We start from the raw sequence: 23,237 nt of genomic DNA, 5'->3' as shown, positions 1-23,237 counted from the left end.
AATATAGCCTAGACTGTCAGCGGGGCTCCCTGGAGGGCTATACTGTAGGAACATGGGCAAAAAAGAGAAAGTTTGAGCCTAACAGACACTGAAAACCAGCTTTAAGTCAGTTCATTCCATGAATAGATTGAACTGATAGACCTTCTGTTGCTTATCAGTGAATAGGGTAAACCATCTCTAAAGGGAAATAATATTATCCAATCCCATAAATTTTCAGATGCAACATACGACATTAAAATACATGTATTTTTGACATATGAAGAAATAGGATCAAGAGAAAGAATAGACAATACAAATAAATACTAACCCTTTAAGAGAAATCAGTTACAAACACAGCAGTCACAATGTCCATAATGATATAAAAATGAAAAACAGGAAAATATGATCCAATTGCAAGAGAAAAGACAAAATGGAGTCTATCTGCAAAAAGACCTAGATGTTTGAGTTACCCTTCAAGGATTTTATAGCAAGTATAAAGCCATCCTCATTGATGAAAAAGAAATGCCACTGACGTGTGTGTGTATGTGTGTGTGTGTGTGTGTGTGATAGAGAGAGAGACAGACAGACAGATAGACAGACAGACAGACACAGAGTTTATCCTGACTCCTCCTTTCTGGGTCCAGGTCCATGTACTGACTGGTAAGTGGGCTCACTCAGTGCTCAGGAAGATGCTTTTGTGTGAGGTGTTAGTGTAAGAGTACAAGATAATTCCATGTTTGCTGTGGTCTCTTGCTCCACTGTACCCAGGTGGATCATATGCATGAAAGGAGAGGTAATTATATTGGTTTAAAATGGTGATGACCAGGTGTCTGTCATCTTTGGGCACAGGGAACAGGTACCAGAATATGTCAGGTATTCTCTTGCCCAGGTAGAGAGAGAAGCCACATGTGATGAGATAAGGCTTGGCTTGACATGGTGTCCAGGCTGGAGACATCATGACACATGATCACATTCACAGTATGGAAGAAGCAGTAAGGCTGAAAGGCAAATAGCTGACAATGAACCCCACAGGTGGGTCTCCATGTTCATGAACAACTAGCATGTTGGTGACCTTGCTTGTTTTTCAGGCTTACACCAGTGCTTCCATCTCATGCCAGCCATAGTTCATGCACTGGGCATCCCAGAACACCAACTTCAGCTCCTTTGCAAACATCTTGAGGTGGGAACTGGGGAGATAGTAATCATGATCTCAGAATTCTGACCCCTGACTATCATTAAAAACTATGGAGTCAAGAAGATAAAGGGTAAAATTTTCAAAGCGTTAAAAGAAAAATAAAATTCACCAAACAATTCTACAGGCAATGAAAATATTCTTCAACATAAAAGGCAAAATGAAGATATTTCAAAATAAAAGATAACTAAGAGAGTTTATCACTGGCAGATCTATATTATAAGAATTTTTAAAAAAAGTCTTTCCAGTTGAAGGGAAATTATACCAGATAGGAATTTGGTTCTGTAAGAGAAAATAAATAGCATCACAATTTGTTAACTATTTGGGAGATTGTAAATATCTTATAATTCCTTTAAAATAATACTTAACATATAAAACAAAGTTATGACATTTTCTAGTGGAAGTTATAATATATGTTAGAAATATTACTATAGCATAAAGGATGAAGGTTGATAAGTGAATGTGGTTACAGTGTTTCTACATTTTTTTGTATGAAATAGTACAATATTAATTCTAAGCACACTGCATAAAATTATGGATGTATATTGAAATACTTTGAGAAGCAACCAGAAATAACAACACAAAAAAGTATAACTAAAATACCAACAGAGAGATTAAAGTGGAATTCTAAATATATTCAAATAATCTAAACAAAGGCAAGAAAGGAGTAACAGAGACTAAAAACGCAGAGTGGGAAGCAGTATCAAACAGCAAATGAAAAATAAAACATACGGCCTAAATTCAATCACATTAATAATTGCATTAAAGTTTAATGTAGTAAACACTCTAATTAAAAGTCAGAGATTATCAGAATGGATTAAAAAAAGCAGGACCAAACAATTTTTGTTATAAGAGAAGTACTTTAAATATATAGACAGAAAAAAGTTGAAAATAAATAGAAAATATATAGTATGTAAAGATATATTATGTACGCTCTAGTTCCATCCATGTTGTAGCAAATGGCAAGATTTCATTTCTTTTGATGGCTGCATAGTATTCCATTGTGTATATATACCACATCTTCTTGATCCATTCATCTGTTGATGGACATCTAGGTTCTTTCCATAGTTTGGCTATTGTGGACATGGCTGCTATAAACATTCGGGTGCACGTGCCCCTTTGGATCACTACGTTTGTATCTTTAGGGTAAATACCCAATAGTGCAATTGCTGGGTCATAGGGCAGTTCTATTTTCAACATTTTGAGGAACCTCCATGCTGTTTTCCAGAGTGGCTGCACCAGCTTGCATTCCCACCAACAGTGTAGGAGGGTTCCCCTTTCTCCGCATCCTCGCCAGCATCTGTCGTTTCCTGACTTGTTGATTTTAGCCATTCTGACTGGTGTGAGGTGATATCTCATTGTGGTTTTGATTTGTATTTCCCTGATGCCCAGTGATATGGAGCACTTTTTCATGTGTCTGTTGGCCATCTGGATGTCTTCTTTGCAGAAATGTCTGTTCATGTCCTCTGCCCATTTCTTGATTGGATTATTTGTTCTTTGGGTGTTGAGCGTATCATGCTTAGCGAAATAAGTCAAGCGGAGAAAGACAACTGTCATTTGATCTCCCTGATATGAGGAAGTGGTGATGCAACATGGGGGCTTAAGTGGGTAGAAGAAGAATCAATGAAACAAGATGGAATTGGGAGGGATACAAACCACAAGTGACTCTTAATCTCACAAAACAAACTGAGGGTTGCTGGGGGGAGGGAGGTTGGGAGAAGGGGGTGGGATTATGGACATTGGGGAGGGTATGTGCTTTGGTGAGTGCTGTGAAGTGTGTAAACCTGGTGATTCACAGACCTGTACCCCTGGGGATAAAAAATATATGTTTATAAAAAATAAAAAATTAATAAAAGAAAGTGAAACATCAAAAAAAAAAAAGAAAAGAAAAGTAACAGGCACACATCAGCAAGGAAGAAAAAAGTGTTCTTACACATAACATGATTACTTATGTGGAAAATCCTATGAAGTCTACAAAACAAATACAGAACTGAATATTGAATTTAGCAGTGTTGTAGGGACACAAGATAAATACAGAAAAATCAATTTTATTTTTATATGCCAGTAGCAAACAATCAGAAAATAGTATTTAAGAAACAATTCCCTTTACCATAGCAACAAGAAACTCAGCAGTTAATGTATTAAAAGATGTACAAGATTTCTACTCTGAACTAAAAAAGAAAAAAAAAAACAACAACTTTTGAGCAAATTTTAAGAAGATCCAACCTAAAAGACAACACGTCATTCATTGATTGGAGATGTGTAATTTTATGTGGGGATATAAAAGAAGGAATATCCAAGGTATATTGAAAAAGTACAAAGGTAGAGATCTTCTAGTACTTTCAAGTGTGGTGCTGGTATAAGGATTGATAAATACATCAGTGAAATAGGATAAGGAACTAAGAAACAAATCCTCACTTTTTTTTTCTTTTTTTTTTAAATTTTTTATTTTTTATAAACATATATTTTTATCCCCAGGGGTACAGGTCTGTGAATCACCAGGTTTACACACTTCACAGCACTCACCAAATCACATACCCTCCCCAATGTCCATAATCCCACCCCCTTCTCCCAAACCCCCTCCCCCCGGCAACCCTCAGTTTGTTTTGTGAGATTAAGAGTCACTTATGGTTTGTCTCCCTCCCAATCCCATCTTGTTTCATTTATTCTTCTTCTACCCACTTAAGCCTCCATGTTGCATCACCACTTCCTCATATCAGGGAGATCATATGATAGTTGTCTTTCTCTGCTTGACTTATTTCGCTAAGCATGATACGCCCTAGTTCCATCCATGTTGTTGCAAATGGCAAGATTTAATTTCTTTTGATGGCTGCATAGTATTCCATTGTGTATATATACCACATCTTCTTGATCCATTCATCTGTTGATGGACATCTAGGTTCTTTCCATAGTTTGGCTATTGTGGACATTGCTGCTATAAACATTCGGGTGCATGTGTCCCTTTGGATCACTACATTTGTATCTTTAGGGTAAATACCCAATAGTGCAATTGCTGGGTCATAGGGCAGTTCTATTTTCTGTAACATACAAATCCTCACTTTTAACAAAGGTATCAATTCCAGTGGAGAAAGGAAAAACTTTTCAGCAAACAGTTAACTAGATATATATGGCAAAAAAATAACCTTTAACCCCTACCTTATATCATAAACACAAATTAGTTTGGGATGTATTATAGATGTAATCATTAAAACTAAAATTTCAAAGGGGAAAAATATTTCAAAGAGAATATATTCTTAAACAATAGGTGGGTTGAAGTTCCTTAGGCAATCACAAAAAATTAATGACCACAAAAGAAAATTTAATAAATTAGACTTTATTATCACTAAACATTCCTGCTCATTGAAAGATACCATTAAGAAAATAAATAGGCAAACTAAAGACTAACAGAAAAAACTTTTTTTAAAGATTGTATTTATTTATTTGACAGAGTGAGAGAGAGATCGCAAGTAAGCAAAGAGGCAGGCAGAGAGAAAGGGGGAAGTAGGCTCCCCACCGAGCAGAGAGCCCCATGCAGGGCTGGATCCCAGGACCCTGGGATCATGACCCAAACCGAAGGTAGAGGCTTAACCCACTGAGCCACCCAGGTGCCCCTAAGAGAAAATATTTCTAAAACCATATCTAACAAATAAGTGGTATTCAAGATACAGAAAGAACTTCTACAACTCAGTAATAGAATGGCAAACAGTCCCTTTAAATATTTTGGTAAAGAAGGGCACCTGGGTGGCTCAGTGGGTTAAGCCTCTGCCTTCAGCTCAGGTCATGGTCTCAGGGTACTGGGATCGAGCCCCGCATCACACTCTCTCCTCCACGGGGAGCCTGCTTCCCCCCTCTCTCTCCCTGCCTCTCTGCCTACTTGTGACCTCTGTCTGTCAAATGAATAAATAAAATCTTATAAAAAAATTTTGGGTAAAGAATTCAACACTTTGCAAAAGATACACAAATGGCTGGTAATTCCTATTCTCAGTATTTACTCAAGACAGATATTTAAAAACATATCTATGAAAATATCTGTACTAGAATATTTATAGAAATTTTATTCATAATATCCAATAAGTGGAAATAAATCAAATGTCATTCACTAGGAAAATGGATAAAAAAACTGGTACTGGGCTCCTTGGTGGCTCAGGTCATGATCCCAGGGTCTGGGGATTGAGCCCCATGTCCTGGGACTGAGCCCCCCGTTGGGCTCCCTACTCAGCAGGAAGCCTGCTTCTCCCTTTCCTCCCTACTCATGTTCTCTCTCACTCTCTTTCTCTCTCTCTCTTTCATATAAATAAATAAAATAAAATAAAATAATAAAATAAAATACTGCAGTTCATTCAACAACTGAATGTTACTCAGTCATAAAAAGAAATAAATTGATGATATCAACAATGATATGAATGAATCTCCAAACAACATACAATTTCATGGGTTATGTTACAATATTATAAAAATATCAATTGTCTCTAAATTATTCATAGGTTTACTGAAATCTCAATCAAAGTCATACTAGGACTTTATTTTTGTGGAAACAGCAAGTTATTCTAAACTACAATGGAAATGCAATGATTAAATGATAGACAACACAATCTTCTTCTTCTTCTTTTTCTTTTTCTTTTCAGAGAGAGAGAAAGAGCAACAGAGGGAGAGAATCTTAAGGAGGTTCCATGCTCAGTGCTGAGACTGAGGCAGGGTGAGATCATGACCTGAGCCAATATCAAGAGTCGGTTGCTTAACTGACCAAACTCAGGTACTCCTAGGAAAGACAGTCTTAGGACAAAGCTTGAGGTCTACCATGAGTCAGGGTTTAATAGAAAGGCACAGTCATAAACAGAGTACCAAAAAGGTACTCTTGTATCTTGGACAAACAGACCCATGGAATAGAGTCCAAAAGCTGATTGATATAGACATGCTTATACAGATGACACCAGCAGCATGGAGAAAGAATGCTTTTTTTTTTTTTAAATAAATAGTGCTAGGTCATTTGTATAGAAAACAATGCAGCTTGAACTCCTCCTCAAATCATATACAAAATTTCATTCAGAATGTACTGTTGAGGAGCACCTGGGTGGCTCAGTGGGTTAAAGCAGCTGCCTTCATCTAAGGTCACTATCCTGAAATCCTAGGATGGAGCCCCATGTGGAGCTCCCTGCTCAACGGAAAACCTGCTTCTCCCTCTCCCTCCACCTTCCACTCTGCCTACTTTCTCTCTGTCAAAATAATAAAATCTTAAAAAAAAATTACTGTTCATATAAAGCAAACTTTAAAACTTCAAGTTCTAGCCATGAGATATTTTATGAATATCTTTATGTCTTTAAGATAAGCAAAAATTTCTTAAATAGAATTCAGATCCCTATCATCAAAGGAAATGCCAGATAAATTCGATGAGATTAAAATTAAGGCCTTTTTTTCTCCAAAGGACATCATTGAGAGAGAGAGAAAGCAAACTGTAGAGTGGGAAAAAAAAAAACAGTGGTGCATATATCTGGAAAAGATTTGGACCCAGAATTAAAACAAAGCAAGAACACAATAAAAAATAAAAATAATGATTAATTAAAAGGGGCAAGAAGCCAGATAGAAAAATGAAAAGTATAACACATACACTGGCACAATTAAAATGAAAGTGATCAGTAACACCAAGTGTTGGCAAGAATGTGAAGAAACACGAATTTATGTTCACTCACATACATTGCTTGTGGAAATGTAAACTATGTAAAACCACTTGGGAAAACTGTTTGATAAGATCAGTGGGTGAAAGCATGCATGCCTAGTAACCTAGCAATTCCTTTCCTAGATATATTAACAGAAACTCATTCATATTTGCTGCAGAGTCATGCACAAGAATTTTCATAGAAGCTTTATTTTTAATAGCCCCAAGCTTGAAACAGCTAAAATATCCACCTATATTAAATGAAAAAAATTTATATTCATGTAATATAATGTTATTCAGTAATGTTAATGAACAAACTGTTCATATATGCAAGACATGTATGCATTTAATGTGCATAATGTTGAACAAAATAAGCCCAAAACAAAATAGTATATTTACTCTATGATTCTGCTTACATATATTTCAAAAATAGAAGAATAGAAAAAGCTAATCAATGGTGATTATATATTGATTACCTTAGGGTTAAGGACTGAGTATAAGGAAACTTTGATATGTTTGATAATTAAATCTATGGAATAGAAAGATGTGTTTATATTACTCTATGAACAGTTTAGTGGCTAACAGCTCTCTGATGCTTTTAAACACTCTACTCATTCCCCCATCACCTATCTTACCACATCTTCATTGCAGATGATGTTGCTTCTGATTTTATAGAGATGACTTAAAATATTGAGAATAATCTTCTTTAGCTTCTTTTCCCACATGTAAGAGCACCTAAATATGTACAAATATCAGTTTTCCTATTCAAACTAATCACACCACTTATGTTCTCTATCTGATACCCTTTATATTCACCAGGATATGGAATTTTCACCAATCATTTTTTCCCATTCTTAACATGCATCATATTACATCTTATATGGTTCCTGGTGATCTTATTTTCATAAGCAAAGGAAAAACTGAAACATTCTTGACCCTCTATGCTCATCTGGCTTTAATTTCTTTTTCTCATGTAATTCTTTGATATTAACTACTTCCAAAGGATAATTTAAATTTATGGTTTCTTTCCCTTTATGTCTACACAATTTACTATGGCTGTGTAAAATATTATCCAAAACTTAGTAGCCTAAAACATCTAGAACATTTCATCTACAATTTGAGACGGGCTCAATGGGGATAGCCCATCTCTGCTTCAAATGTATTAGCTGGAACAGCACAAAGCCCAGGGGCTAAAATCATTGAAAAGATTGCTTACTCAAGCAGCTGGTGCTGGGGTTAGCAGAGTGATGTTAGATGGGTCTGTTGGCCGGAATACCTATCAGGAGAATCTTCATGTGACCTATGCTTCCTCACAATATGGTTGGTGGGTTTTAAGAACTAAAGATGAGAGAGATAGAGAGAGGGAGAGAAAGACTGGGGGTGGGGTATGGGGGTCTTTATTTCCTTTATGATCTAATCTTGGAAATCATGCCCATCACCTCTAGTTCATCCTGTTTATTGAAACAGTCACAAAGTCCTACTCTGATTCAAGGGAATAAGAAATAAGCTCCACTTTTGATAGGGTATATCAAGATTCTGGAAGAAGATTTGGAATCAAAACTATGTCTGTGTCCAATTTTGGAAAAAAAACATCTACCAGAGTGTTTCATTCATACTTCAACCTTCTACAGTCTGATTACAATGCCCATTATTGCAATAAAACTCCTCTGCAAATAACACGAGCAACCCAATAATTGTTCAGTCACATGGTATTTCTTCTCTTCTTATCTTACTTTACTTGCCCACAACATTTAGCAGGGTTGACCACTTCCTTCTTCTTGATAGACTTCCACCTTTGTTCTGTTGGTGTCACTATCTCCTGATCTCTTGGTACTATATGGATGTGCCTTCTCAGTCTCCATTTTAAGTCCCTTTTCTTCTGCCTTTTATATTTTGAGGTTTCCTAAAGTTCAGCTCTTAGCTCTCTTCTCATCATTCTATCTAATCTCAATAAGCAGTTATTTATGGTCTTATAACTTCATTTACCTAGTATAAGTCCTGAACTCCAAGCTGAAACTAGTATAACAAATTATGTGATAGACTTCTGTGCTTTTATGTCCTATAGGCAACTTGAACTCTACTTCTTCAAAACCAGTTTTACCTTATGCATTTAGTTCTACTCTTTCCCCCTTGCACCTTCCAACCTGGACTTCCTTTTGCATTTGCCATCCTGACCATCTTTTGGGAGGCTAGGTGTCATTCTTGGCTCCTCCCTTTTCCATGTGGCAAAGTTATGTTAGTAACAGTGCTCCATTATTTCCAGATCCTTATAATCTCATACAGATTCTATTCTCTCCATTGTTTCTGTGGTTGACTTGTTTCTAGCCTTTATTATTTTCTCAAGGACTATTGAAAAGGTCTTATAGCTGCTTTCCTTCCAATTCACCCTCCGTACTGTAAGCAAAATGATTTTTGAAAATGCAAAGTGTATCACAGTGCTCTTCCAGGTAAAATTCTTCTGTAGCTTTCTTTTGTCTACCACAGTATGAAATCTAAAGTCCTTACGTGGCAAAACACATTTTGGAACCCATGGCTCTGACTCCTCCAGTTAAAATCTGATTTTTAATCTAACCAAAGTAATAATAGTATCTACCACTTACAATGCACAATGTGGAGATAGAATTCATTATTTCATATTAGTTTTATAGCATTCCTTTGTGTTGGAAACTAAGTAGTATTTATAGATAGTAATATATAATTTTAATATATATTTCCTAATGACTATTTATAATCACTATGATTTTATATAAATTTACATAAATTGAGATTAAGAAAAGTGAAGTTATTAGCCCATTGTTCCATAATGAGTTAGTGACATAGCTGAGTACAATTCAGATACAAGTTAGCCTACTGTTAGAGCCCAGGATCATATGTTCCACAAAGTGGCCACAACAAACTACTTGAAGTGCTCTAAATGTGCTGTTTTTAATTCAGGTATTGTTGACACTGTGTTGTTGTTTCCTTGCATTTATATAAATAAGAGAGAGCTGAATTGCATTTCTTTTTAGTTTGCATAGTTTGTATTCAAAGGAAATTTAATTGTCATGCAAGAATTTATCAAATTTTAAGCAGTAGATCTAAATCCTAGAACAAGTGAGAAGTGAACTAGAAGTTTTTCTTCACATTTTCATGATAATTAATGCTGGATACTTTGAATATAAACTTGGATTTTTCTTGACAATTAGTTGATGGGTTGTCAACCTTTACAATGAAATAAACAGTACCCGATGCGTTGTAAAGATTTTTTTCTCAAATAGATAAACTAAGATGTAGAAGATTTCAAGATGATAATTACAAAGTCATGACATTTATTTATTTTGCTCTGTGGAGACAGACTCTTTGCAAGCTTCTTACACAGAAACTGAAAAATAATGTGTTTTCTGTTAAAACTTGAATGTATGGGAGTGATTTCAAAACATGCACATGGATAGGAGGTATATATTTATGCTGTTTGGAGGTTGCTCCATGTCATTTTGATAGGGAGACCAGATGTAAGTAGATACAATAAGAAACCACTATAAATTTTACTCTGACAGTTCCTATAATTGCAGCATGGTTCAAAGACCTATGCTTAATTTAGAGATGTTCACATACCTGCATGGGAAATATCAAATTATGTAAATGTTCATTTCATAATTGTTTGTCCTATTTAGTACATACTAAAGCAACTTCCCCATGTTTTGTTCTTGAGATAAATGAATCCATAATTAGCCTTTGCACAGTTAAATGAGCATTAAGAAAAAATTCCCATTAAAGTTTTTTCTGAATTATGCTTTGTTTTTCTAGCTCAGCACTAGAGACCTGCCTATGTTTGATAGCTTCATATGTGTCTACCATTACTGCTAACATTTCTTTCTCTAGCCTCAGTGGCAAAGGTATGGGTATTTCATGTTCAGATGATATTTTGGCCCATTTTTAAAGAGATAAGTGGACCATTTTCATTGTGAACATGGATAAGTGAATTAACCTCACTGACCTTCAATTTGCTTCTGTAACACAGAATAATAAAAGCAACTTCATGGGGTTGGTGAGTATCAAAAGAGATACCACTTTTCATGTATAAACTGACAAGTTGTGACTATTCATTATCTGTAATCTACAAATTATTCTTTCCAGCTGTCCCATCTTAGAAAGACTCTTGTTAAAGGACTATTTTCTATGTTGAAAGAACTAAAATATTTCCAGTATTTTTAAAATATTTTAAAACTCTAAATTTGCTTAGTAGTAAGAATACATTTTTCATTATTTTTCCTTCTATAAAAAAGGTATAACAATACCTAACTTGAGGATTCTTGTAAGAATTCAGTGAAAAAATTATACTAAAATCAATAAGAAGAGCACAGGGCATATGGTAAGCACTCAGTAAATATGCTGTTATTATTAATATTGTGTAACCAAGTCCACAAGCAAACATTTGGAGGCAAAAGGGACCAAAATAGAAAATAATCTGCTATTCTCATTACATAAGGGTAGTTGGGTTTCTCCAGTGAACATGCCCCAAGATATTGGATATGAACACAAGTTGAAGATTGTGTTAAGAAAATTTTCTCTTCTCCTTTTATTTATTCACTCCACAAACACATTTTGTTAATTTCCCAAACATGATATTTAATAAGTGTAAACCCAGTGAGCTTGAATTTGTAAAAAAATTTAAAAATGGATCTCTTAATTGGAGGAAGGTAATCCATCAACTATGAGACCCAACAAAGACAAAGAATTGTGAGAATTATTTATTTATACACGTAAGTACTTTTTTCTTATGTGCTACACATTGTTCCAAGTACTTTAACAATACTAATTTAGTGATTATGATATGTGATTATGGGCGCCTCTATTACTATTTCCACCTACATATAGCAAAATTTAGGCACATAGAGATTAAGCAAAATTTTCAAGGTCACACTTGTAGTAACTGGAGTTGATTGAAACACAAGTAGTCTAGGTTCACAGCCTTTGTTGTTAACTACTACATAGGGTTTTTCTAGAAAAATTTGTTGCCCTCTCTATGACAGCTTCTTTCTTTGACTTACACAAAAAAGGTCAATATCCCACCTTTTGGTCTGTTGCCTTACTGGGCCATGTACCTAATCTTCATGTGAAAATAACTTTACATCCTTTCTATTACTTGGCCAGGCAAGTACAGTTAGTCAAGAGCACTCAGATTTCAGAATAAAAACTTGGGTGTTATTTTCTTTGCTGTGTGAACTCTAACTTAGTCCACTGTTTTCCATAGTATATATTTGTGTGTGTGTGTGTGTGTGTGTGTGTGTGTGTGTGTATGTATGTATTTCACAAGGGAGGATCTATGGTTAAATAAGTGGGAAATGTTAGACTAAACAAACTTAAATAGAGTTTTTAAATCAAAGGCTCCTCAAAAGTTTTGATATTTCATGCATATTGGGATTATCCACAGAGGGAATTAAGGAATAAGAAAAAAATATTCACAAACTCATTTTGATTTAAACTTTTTTACAGAAAATCTAAAAATCTCACACACATAATGATTTGAAAAAAAATTTTGGAAATGTTTTGTTACTTTGTCTGTGAGACATAGTTTTTAAATTTTTATTAAGAAAAATTTATTTTGGGGGGTGCCTGGGTGGCTCAGGGGGTTAAAGCCTCTGCTTTTGGCTTAGGTCATGATCCCAGAGTCCTGAGATTGAGCCCCTGCATCTCTGCTCTGCAGGGAGCCTGCTTCCCATCCCCCCTTCTCTGCCTACTTGTGATCTCTGTCTGTCAAATAAATAAAATCTTTAAAAAAGAAAGAAGAAGAATTTATTTTTTATATTTAAACTGGGCAAAAATCCTATAATTCTGAAGAAGAAGAAAAATATTGTATATAGATTACTTTGATTCACTGCTATGATCTGATGTAAAATCTGTTAAAATATATAGAAAACTTCTTCCCTGGGAACCTGGAGATAAGTTAGAATACCAGGATGAAATTCATATTTAAACTAATACAGTGCATCCTCTTGCAAATTTATGTTTCATTTCTTAATGGCAGGAAATCTATATTACTCATCTTTGTATCCCTTGTGCCTAACAGAGTTCCTTGCACAGAACAGCTCTGGATGGAATGAAAATAACAAGGCAAATTTTAAAAGAAATTCCAAGTAGAAATGCCCACTGAGAGTGCCATAAGATTATTTTTTCCAAAAACACTGTAATCCTTTTGTAATACAAAAACACATACCTCTTTTTTTTTTTTTTTTTAACATGGTATAGTCTTTTATTATTGGTTAGATTTCAGGTACATAAAATTCATTTAGTCATATTGCTCACTTTCAATGACACCATCAGCATTCATGGTGTGGTAGTACATAGTCTGTGATAGACTAATGGTAGATTAATGTTTTCTTATATATCACTTTGTATTTTTTTCCCTTTGTTCTGCATAGGAATGCTCCTTCTCTTCCCTCCATCACTGATTCCACTGTGATATTTTTTTTTTTTTAATTTTTTTTTTTTAATTTTTTATTTTTTATAAACATATATTTTTATCCCCAGGGGTACAGGTCTGTGAATCACCAGGTTTACACACTTCACAGCACTCACCAAATCACATACCCTCCCCAATGTCCATAATCCCACCCCCTTCTCCCAAACCCCCTCCCCCCGGCAACCCTCAGTTTGTTTTGTGAGATTAAGAGTCACTTATGGTTTGTCTCCCTCCCAATCCCATCTTGTTTCATTTATTCTTCTACCCACTTAAGCCTCCATGTTGCATCACCTCTTCCTCATATCAGGGAGATCATATGATAGTTGTCTTTCTCTGCTTGACTTATTTCGCTAAGCATGATACGCTCTAGTTCCATCCATGTTGTTGCAAATGGCAAGATTTCATTTCTTTTGATGGCTGCATAGTATTCCATTGTGTATATATACCACATCTTCTTGATCCATTCATCTGTTGATGGACATCTAGGTTCTTTCCATAGTTTGGCTATTGTGGACATTGCTGCTATAAACATTCGGGTGCATGTGTCCCTTTGGATCACTACATTTGTATCTTTAGGGTAAATACCCAATAGTGCAATTGCTGGGTCATAGGGCAGTTCTATTTTCAACATTTTGAGGAACCTCCATGCTGTTTTCCAGAGTGGCTGCACCAGCTTGCATTCCCACCGACAGTGTAGGAGGGTTCCCCTTTCTCCGCATCCTCGCCAGCATCTGTCATTTCCTGACTTGTTGATTTTAGCCATTCTGACTGGTGTGAGGTGATATCTCATTGTGGTTTTGATTTGTATTTCCCTGATGCCGAGTGATATGGAGCACTTTTTCATGTGTCTGTTGGCCATCTGGATGTCTTCTTTGCAGAAATGTCTGTTCATGTCTTCTGCCCATTTCTTGATTGGATTATTTGTTCTTTGGGTATTGAGTTTGCTAAGTTCTTTATAGATTCTGGACACTAGTCCTTTATCTGATATGTCGTTTGCAAATATCTTCTCCCATTCTGTCAGTTGTCTTTTGATTTTGTTAACTGTTTCCTTTGCTGTGCAAAAGCTTTTGATCTTGATGAAATCCCAGTAGTTCATTTTTTCCCTTGCTTCCCTTGCCTTTTGCGTTGTTCCTAGGAAGATGTTGCTGCGGCAGAGGTCGAAGAGGTTGCTGCCCGTGTTCTCCTCAAGGATTTTGATGGATTCCTTTCGTACATTGAGGTCCTTCATCCATTTTGAGTCTATTTTTGTGTGTGGTGTAAGGAAATGGTCCAATTTCATTTTTCTGCATGTGGCTGTCCAATTTTCCCAGCACCATTTATTGAAAAGGCTGTCTGAAAGCTTTTCCGCTAAGGTCAGGAACACGGCAGGGATGTCCATTATCACCACTGCTATTCAACATAGTACTAGAGGTCCTAGCCTCAGCAATCAGACAACAAAAGGAAATTAAAGGCATCCAAATCGGCAAAGAAGAAGTCAAATTATCACTCTTTGCAGATGATATGATACTATATGTGGAAAACCCAAAAGACTCCACTCCAAAACTGCTAGAACTTATACAGGAATTCAGTAAAGTGTCAGGATATAAAATCAATGCACAGAAATCAGTTGCATTTCTCTACACCAACAGCAAGACAGAAGAAAGAGATATTAAGGAGTCAATCCCATTTACAATTGCATCCAAAACCATAAGATACCTAGGAATAAACCTAACCAAAGAGACACAGAATCTATACTCAGAAAACTATAAAGTACTCATGAAAGAAATTGAGGAAGACACAAAGAAATGGAAAAATGTTCCATGCTCCTGGATTGGAAGAATAAATATTGTGAAAATGTCTATGCTACCTAAAGCAATCTACACATTTAATGCAATTCCTATCAAAGTACCATCCATCTTTTTCAAAGAAATGGAACAAATAATTCTAAAATTTATATGGAACCAGAAAAGACCTCGAATAGCCAAAGGGATATTGAAAAAGAAAGCCAACGTTGGTGGCATCACAATTCCGGACTTCAAGCTCTATTACAAAGCTGTCATCATCAAGACAGCATGGTACTGGCACAAAAACAGACACATAGATCAATGGAACAGAATAGAGAGCCCAGAAATAGACCCTCAAATCTATGGTCAACTAATCTTCGACAAAGCAGGAAAGAATGTCCAATGGAACAAAAACACATACCTCTTAAATTCAACAAAAACTTGACTATTGACCAAATACAGAGAAGTAATTATCCTTACTGGTAAATAGAAAAGAACTTTTGAAGACATGAATATAAGTAGTCAATATGATATATTTATGAAGTATTTTTAGTTTATCATTTTCTTATCTTTTCCTAGTCTTATAAAATAATTCTTATTCTAAAAATTAACTTTTTTAAAAATAGGTTAATTTTCTCATGATAGTGTGATGATTTTTATACCTGAAATGACTCTTGAAATGTAGGAACTTCAGTCTATAATGCTCAATGCTTTATATGTAATTTCTACAAGCAACATCAAAGATTTACTTAAGATTTATTGGGTGTCTATCTTGTAATCATTCACTCTCTTTTTTTCTTTTCACTCTTACCAAAGTTCAATATTTTTTAGAAATCCTAAAGTTAACAATCAACACCTTGACACATAATCATGTTAATTTAGACCATCAGAAACATAACTTTGGGTTTTGGAAAAAAAACTGCTTAACTATTTTGTAGGACCTAGGATGACACAGAACATTAGTTTTATTCACATAAGTTATGTCATTGTGTAATTAACAGCACTGCTACTAAAAACAGTAAGATCCTGCAATATCCTAGTCCACTGTCCCTAAAGCCATATAGGTCAATGTCCACTGTCTAACCATTGAAACATTTGAGATACTCCAAAAGAGAGAGTAGGTGTTAAGATTATATTGCAGTAGTTTCAAGGTGAATTAACTCGGTCTGACAGTGCTGCTTATGAAAAGTGCTGCTTATCTACACCCACAGAAAGTATAGATATAGAACTAGAACATAGGAAGAAAATACCTTCTTCCTGACTCAAATCTGAAGACTGCCTCTGTTAACATTCAGGCCCAAACACTTCTACTTTAATACCTTGTCTTCAGCATACCGAATTGTTCTATTATATTTAGATATGACTGGTATAAATATAACTCTTTCCCAATGGTGTTCATTGAAATATTTATCTTTTGTTAAATATCTTTTCTTTTTTCTCTCTCTTTCCCCATCTGTATTTCTTTTTTTTTTTAAGATTTTATTTATTTATTTGACAGAGAGAGATCACAAGTAGGCAGAGAGGCAGGCAGAGAGAGAGGAAGGGAAGCAGGCCCCCTGCTGAGCAGAGAGCCTGATGTGGGACTCGACCCCAGGACCCTGAGATCATGACCTGAGCTGAAGGTAGTGGCTTAACCCACTGAGCCACCCAGGCGCCCCTCCCCATCTGTATTTCTCTTTCTCTCCACAGTTGTTTAGAGATTTTTTTTCTCCACAAGTATTTTTTCAAAATATAATGCTCTGACTTTAAAACAGTAAGTGATGATGACAAAGACCCCAACATTAAATATCTATCAGTGACCTATGTGTTACTGACTTAATAAAGACTATAAAAATTTCAAATCCTTGGTAGATTTATATTCATTTTAATAGCAATTAGTAGACTTAAAACATAATTACCTGCTCTATATTTATATCATGAATGCCTCAGGACAAAAACATATCTCTTCCAAATGTAACCCACTTCCTTAATAAAGATGATATTTATTTGAGATTCCTTTGGTCGAGCCTTTCAAAAAATGCATTTCATGAAGTCTTAGATAGAAAGGTATTAGAAGATGTCAAAATAACATAATAAAGCCAATAATGAATATATTGTGGTCTAAATAGTAACTCTAATTATACACTTTAATTCTAGAATTATACCTTACATTTGTTTTTGGTATGTGTACTTTAAAACCTTAAGAATAACCAGAGAAAAGGGACATTGCTTTCAAAGAAACATGAATGAGATGAACAGCTTACTCATAAATAGAAATGATAAAGCCAAAGATAACAAATTCCATTGTTAAAGTGCTGAAAGGAAGGTAGGTTCAACCTCAGATTCTACACAAAGCAAAATTATTCATTACTAAGTAATATAAAATAAAGCATTTTTAGACAAAGATTGAGATAATTTATTTTCAGCAGACATGCAGTTTGAAAAATACTGAAGGGTGCTCTTCAGACAAAGAAAATTATCTCAGATGAAATCACAGAAAGGAATAAAGAGCACCAGAAATGATAAACAATGGGAAACACTACTGGGAATTAGAGCATATTAATCAGGATCAAGCCAGAAGACAGAAACCAAACCAGTTATTAGAGCTGAGAAAATTTAATGTAAAAATTTGTTCACTAGTCAAAGATAGCTAACTATTAAAAGAAGTAAAATAGGTTCGTAAGTAGAATGTGCAAACAAAACAAAACAAACAAAAACAGCTGTTGCTTCTAGGCTGAGGGAGAATGAAAACTCAAAGAACAGACGACTTAAGAGTCTCTCCCTACCAGCCCCTGTTTCAGCCCAAAGCTGAAATTCAGGCTTTTAAAAAAAGATCAGGGCTCCCATAGGAACAGGTTATATCACAGTGGTGAAGAAAATTTCCAGAGGGCACAGACCAGAACTGGTCTTTACAAATGACCAACCATGGTTAGAAAACATAAGCAGGTTAGAGCTCTTCTATGGAGCTTAGATCTCTATGATGGAAAAAGTTCCTTGAAAATGTAACCATTGCTGCTAAGCAAGCAGCCCACAGGAACTTCTCAGGAGCAGCCATGGGGTGGGGCAAAATGGATAGAGAGAGGGTTACCATAAAAGCACAAGGGAGCTCTGAGAAATAACCAGTAGGTGGGGAGAACAAGAAGGTGTGGTTGAAACTGGTCTGTGAGGTCCATAGGAAATCTAAATATAAACATGAAGGTCCTGACCCAGAAGAAAAGTGTCTTCTTTATGCTATTGCCTTCCATTGTCACTAGGGGTTATGTCCTTGAAAATGATAAACAAAACTTAACACCGTTTCCCAAGGGGTGCCTGAGTGGCTCAGTGGGTTAAAGCCTCTGCCTTCAACTCAGATCATGATCCCAGGGTCCTGGGATTGGTCCTGGGATTGAGTCCTGCATCAGGCTCTCTGCTCAGCAGGGAACCTGTTTCCTCCTCTCTCTCTGCCTGCCTCTCTGTCTACTTGTAATCTCTGCCTGTCAAATAAATAAATAAAATCTTAAAAAAAAAAAAAGTTTCCCAAAATTGGCATGAGGTTACCACTAACCAATTCCTTACCATTTAAGAAAATTCTGATATTATAATCAAACAATGTGAAGAATAAATAGTAAAAAAAAAAAAAAAAAGGAATAAACAGTCACTGCCTCCACACTATAAGTTGTATTATAACAACATTTTATAATATACTTTATACTCTTGAGCTTCATTCTGTGTTTTGGTATGAGTGCTCCTGGTTTGCCAAGTGCCTTTTTGGTGGGTGCACAGTATACCTTTATGAATTACTACTTTGGTGATTCATTGGTTTTACTTCTGTTATTTCTGAACTTTTGATAGAACTTAATAAAAGGGTAACAAAAGTCATTATGGCTGATAAGCTTAATAAGGGAACAAATAGAATAATGAGATTAAGAGTCACAACAAACTGAGGGTTGCCGGGGGGAGGGGGTTTGGGAGAAGGGGGTGGGATTATGGACATTGGGGAGGGTATGTGATTTGGTGAGTGCTGTGAAGTGTGTAAACCTGGTGATTCACAGACCTGTACCCCTGGGGATAAAAATATATGTTTATAAAAAATAAAAAAAAAAAAAAAAAAAAAAAAAAAAAAAAAAAAAAAAAAAAAAAAAAAAAAAAAAAAAAAAAAAAAAAAAGAATAATGAAACATGATTGATCCTACAAATATTAGAAAATGAATAGAAAAAAAAGAAATTGGACAAGAGCAAGAAAGTAATATGGTAGATCAAAACCCAAATAGAGTATTATTTATATATGGGTATAAACCAAATGCCCAGTTTAAAAAAAAATACATTAGAACTGGAATGAAAAATATAAAGACAGGCCAAGATTGAAAGTGAAATGAAGAAAAAAACATTACTGTAAAAACAGTAAAAGAAAGCCAGGGATACTATAAAACAGAAAACTTGCACTTGGAGGCATAAAGTATTATGAGGGTCAAATGGAACTTTTTACAATAACTAAGGGTTTATTCAACAGAAACATAACATTCCATAATTTATATTATAATGCAATTAATAACATGGATCCAAAATACCCCTAGCAAAAAGCCTCAGAATTATATGAGATATAGGAAAACATTTAATTACAGCTGGAGATTTTATCAGACCTCTGCCACTAACTGAAAGAAAAAGCAGACCAAAATTCAGTAAGGAATAAAAGATTTAGATATCTTGATTAACAAAATGTCCTAATTCATATGCTTGTAGTGCAGCATCAACAAATGCAGAATACATTTTATATTCAAGTACACATAGAACATTTACTAAAACTGACCAATTATTGTGCTGTAAAGCAAGTCTCATCATAATTCAGAGCATCTCCTGACCACAGAGAAATTAAGCAAGTATTCAATAATAAAAAGATAACTAGAAAGTCCCCAAATACTTTGAAGTTAAGCTACATACTTGTAAATAACTTATGGGGTATTTAAAAATGAATATTAGTATGTATTTGAATAAATTAAGATTCCACATATCAGAACATGTGGGACTATCTAAAGGGGTATGTTTATATATAAACCCATAAACTAGAAAATCAGAAAAGATTAAAATTATTATAATTCTCTACCTCAAAAAGCTACAAAAAAGAACAGCAGCAAATTATCCTCAGAATATGGGGAAAGGGAAAAATACAATGCCTAGGTGGCTCAGTTGGTTAAGTGTCTGCCTTTTGCTCAGGTCATGATCATAGGGTCCTGGGACTGAGTCCTGTAGAAGACTCCTTGCTCAGCGGAGTGCCTGCTTCTCCCTCTGCCTGCTGCTCCCCTTCATTGTGCTCTCTCTCTCTCTTTTATATAACTAAAATCTTAAAAAAAAAAACAAATAAAATTATTTATCTTTTAGCAAGACTGACCAAGAGAAAAAGGAGAGAATGAATGAAAAACCAATCCCAGGACTAAAAAGGAGGATAGTAAAAAAAAAAAGAAAGAAAAAAAGAGGTTATAATCATATATTCTACAGATATTACAAAGTTAACATGAGGATAGTATGGAGACTTTATGCCAACAAAACTGAAATTTAAATAAATGGAAATTTTGTCCAAAATAATTTAATCAAATTAAAATAAGAAATATTAATAATTTCATATTCATTAAAGAAATTCAATCCATCACTAATTGCCTAACAATGAAATCAATTCTTTCACTTATGATGTAACAACAATCTTACATAAACTCTTTCAGAGGATAGAAAAAGAGGTAAAATTTCCCAAGTTTTTTTTATGAGATCATATTATGTTTTTAAAATTCAAAACTCATTCATAATAAATACTGTTAGCAAATTAAGAATAGATGGGCATGTCCTTAACCTAATAATCTGTAAAAAAAAATTTGGCAAAAATTATCAAAAGTTTCTTGTGTATAGAAAGAAGATAAAGATGTGTGCTATCACCACTTATTCAATGTTGAACTGCAGAACAAGCCTCTCCAATAAGGTTGGAAACAAATAAGAAATATAAATTTTGGAAAGAAAGAAGTAAAACTTCCATTATTAACAGAAGCCTTGAGTATGGGTATAGAAAACCCAAAATAAATTATAAATAAATTCTTGGAGTTAGTGAATAAATTTAACAAAGTCACTGGATACAAGGTCAATATAAAAAATCATTTGCATTTCTAATCACTTTTAATAAAGTAGAAAATGGAACTGAAAAAAAATCTTTGAAAATTGTTTTTATATATTCTTGGAGAGAGGAAGATGGCAGCATGGTAGGAGGAACCTAGCTTTTCCTCATCTCACAGATACAATTGTAACACAATCATCTTAAACATCCCAGAAACTGACCTGAAGAATGACAGAACAAATTCCACAACTTAAGGTAGAGAAAAGCCACACTGAAGAAGGTAGGAAGTATAAAGATGTGGTTTGGGAGAGAAAAGGATTACAGCCACTGTAGTGGGGTGGGAGATGTGGTTGTGGAGAAGGGACAGAGACAGAGTAACACAGGGGAATGCACAGGGAAAATAAATCCCCATAACAATTGCCTTGGATAGCAAGAAGGGCTGCATTTTAGAATTCTAGCATCAAGCAGGGCTTAGGGCCTGGAGTTTTAAAAGTTAGTACACTTGTCTCTGGAAGAGCTCAGAGGACATTGGGCTGCTCTTGGAGAGAAGACACAGCAAACAACCTGGGAGAATACAGCATGGAAACAGGGATCTGAATAGAGCTGGGACAACGATGGGAGCTTAGTTGCTCATCTCAGATCATATCCGAGAGAAATAGCATTCTTGAAGAAACTTCTCCAGGAGAAAAGGAACTGGCAGGCACCATTTTCCTCCCCTACTCCCCAGCTTAAGTACAGGGCTACCTGTGGGAACCAGCATAGCACCAACACTTGCTGCCTAACTTGCTTACACCAAGGCCTTCACACACACACACCCATGCTCAAGGAGAACTGCGCCTCTCAGTTGCACTTGCTGAAGCATGATGGGTTCCTTTTTCCAGAAGACAGGTCCTAACCTCTGCTCACACCATGTTTCCCAATGTAGAAGTTTTGCAGAGCCTTGGTTCCAGTGACAGTGACAACAGGTCTCATTTCAAATCAGAGCACACCTAGTTAAAATGTGTAACATTCAGGCCAAGAACCAAACACTCCCCACAAAAGGCAAAGATAGTTTTGCAGATAACCAGCCTGAAGGATAAAGCAGCGAGAACAAAATAGCAGAACATATGCAGCACACATTTGAGACACTCCCAGAAGCACCAGGCCTGGGGAACAGGAGATATCACATAGCAGGGCATGACAGGACCTCTTCTTCATAAGCTTATTACCCTCAAGAACCAGGGGTATAGCTGAATTTCCTAACACAGGGAAACAGGAACAGAGATTTATACAAAATAAGAAGACAGAGAAATTTATTCCAAATTTCTGGTTATGGCCTTGTGCTGTTCTTTCCAAATGAAAGAACAGCACAAGGCCATAACCAGAAATTTCTTAAGTAAAATGCCTGATAGAGAATTTAAAGTAATGATCATAGAGATACCCATTAGACTTGAAAAAAGAGAGGAAAACATGAGTGAGACCCTTAACACAGAGATAAAGAATAACATAGGAGAGATAAATTCTCAATAAATGAAATGAGAAACATGTCTCTTAAGATAGCCTGTATTGCTATAAACATCTTTCTTATAATCAATTTTGCAACATCCCAAATGTTTTGCACTGTTGTGCTTTCATTTTCACTTATTTCCATGTACTTTTTAATTTCTTCTTTTTTTCCTTGTTGACCCACTCGTTTTTTATTAGTGTGTTATTTAACCTCCATGTATTTGTGTTCTTGCCAGATTTTTTCTTGTGGTTGACTTCCAGTTTTGTAGCACTGTGGCCAGAAAAGATGCATGGTATGACTTCAGTGTTCTTGAGTTTATTGAACAGCAGGATGGAAGAAGCAGAAGAATGAATTAGTGACCTTCAACAGAGAGTAATGGAAAGTAATCAAGCTGAACAAAAGAGAGTAAAAAGAGTTATGCAAAATGAGAATAAACTTAGGAAACTCAGTAATGTCATCAAAAATAGTAAAATTCATAATAGTAACATTCATCAAAAATAGTAACACACTAATAAAGAAGAAGAAGAAAAAGAAGGAGGAGGAAGAAGAGGAGGGAGAAATGGGAAAGAAAATGTATTTGATATAATAGTAGCTAAAAACTTTCCTAGTTTGGGGATGGAAACAGATATCCAGATCCAGAAGGCACAGAGAATTCCCATGAAAGTCAACAA

The 23,237-nt window shown here is 35.3% G+C and overlaps 1 pseudogene; it reads right to left on the bottom strand.

Moving 5' to 3' along the window:
- Positions 1–649: 649 nt before the first annotated feature.
- The window catches only part of LOC123387271, a 179,635-nt pseudogene continuing 157,047 nt past the window's right edge, over positions 650–23,237 (bottom strand).

The sequence above is a fragment of the Mustela putorius genome, unplaced genomic scaffold, assembly GCF_011764305.1.
Source record: "Mustela putorius furo isolate JIRA1106 unplaced genomic scaffold, ASM1176430v1.1 tig00003853_pilon_pilon_pilon, whole genome shotgun sequence".
NCBI classification, from domain to species: Eukaryota; Metazoa; Chordata; class Mammalia; order Carnivora; family Mustelidae; genus Mustela; species Mustela putorius.
Note: the sequence above shows the minus strand (reverse complement) of the source record. Positions and strands in the feature narration are given on the sequence as shown.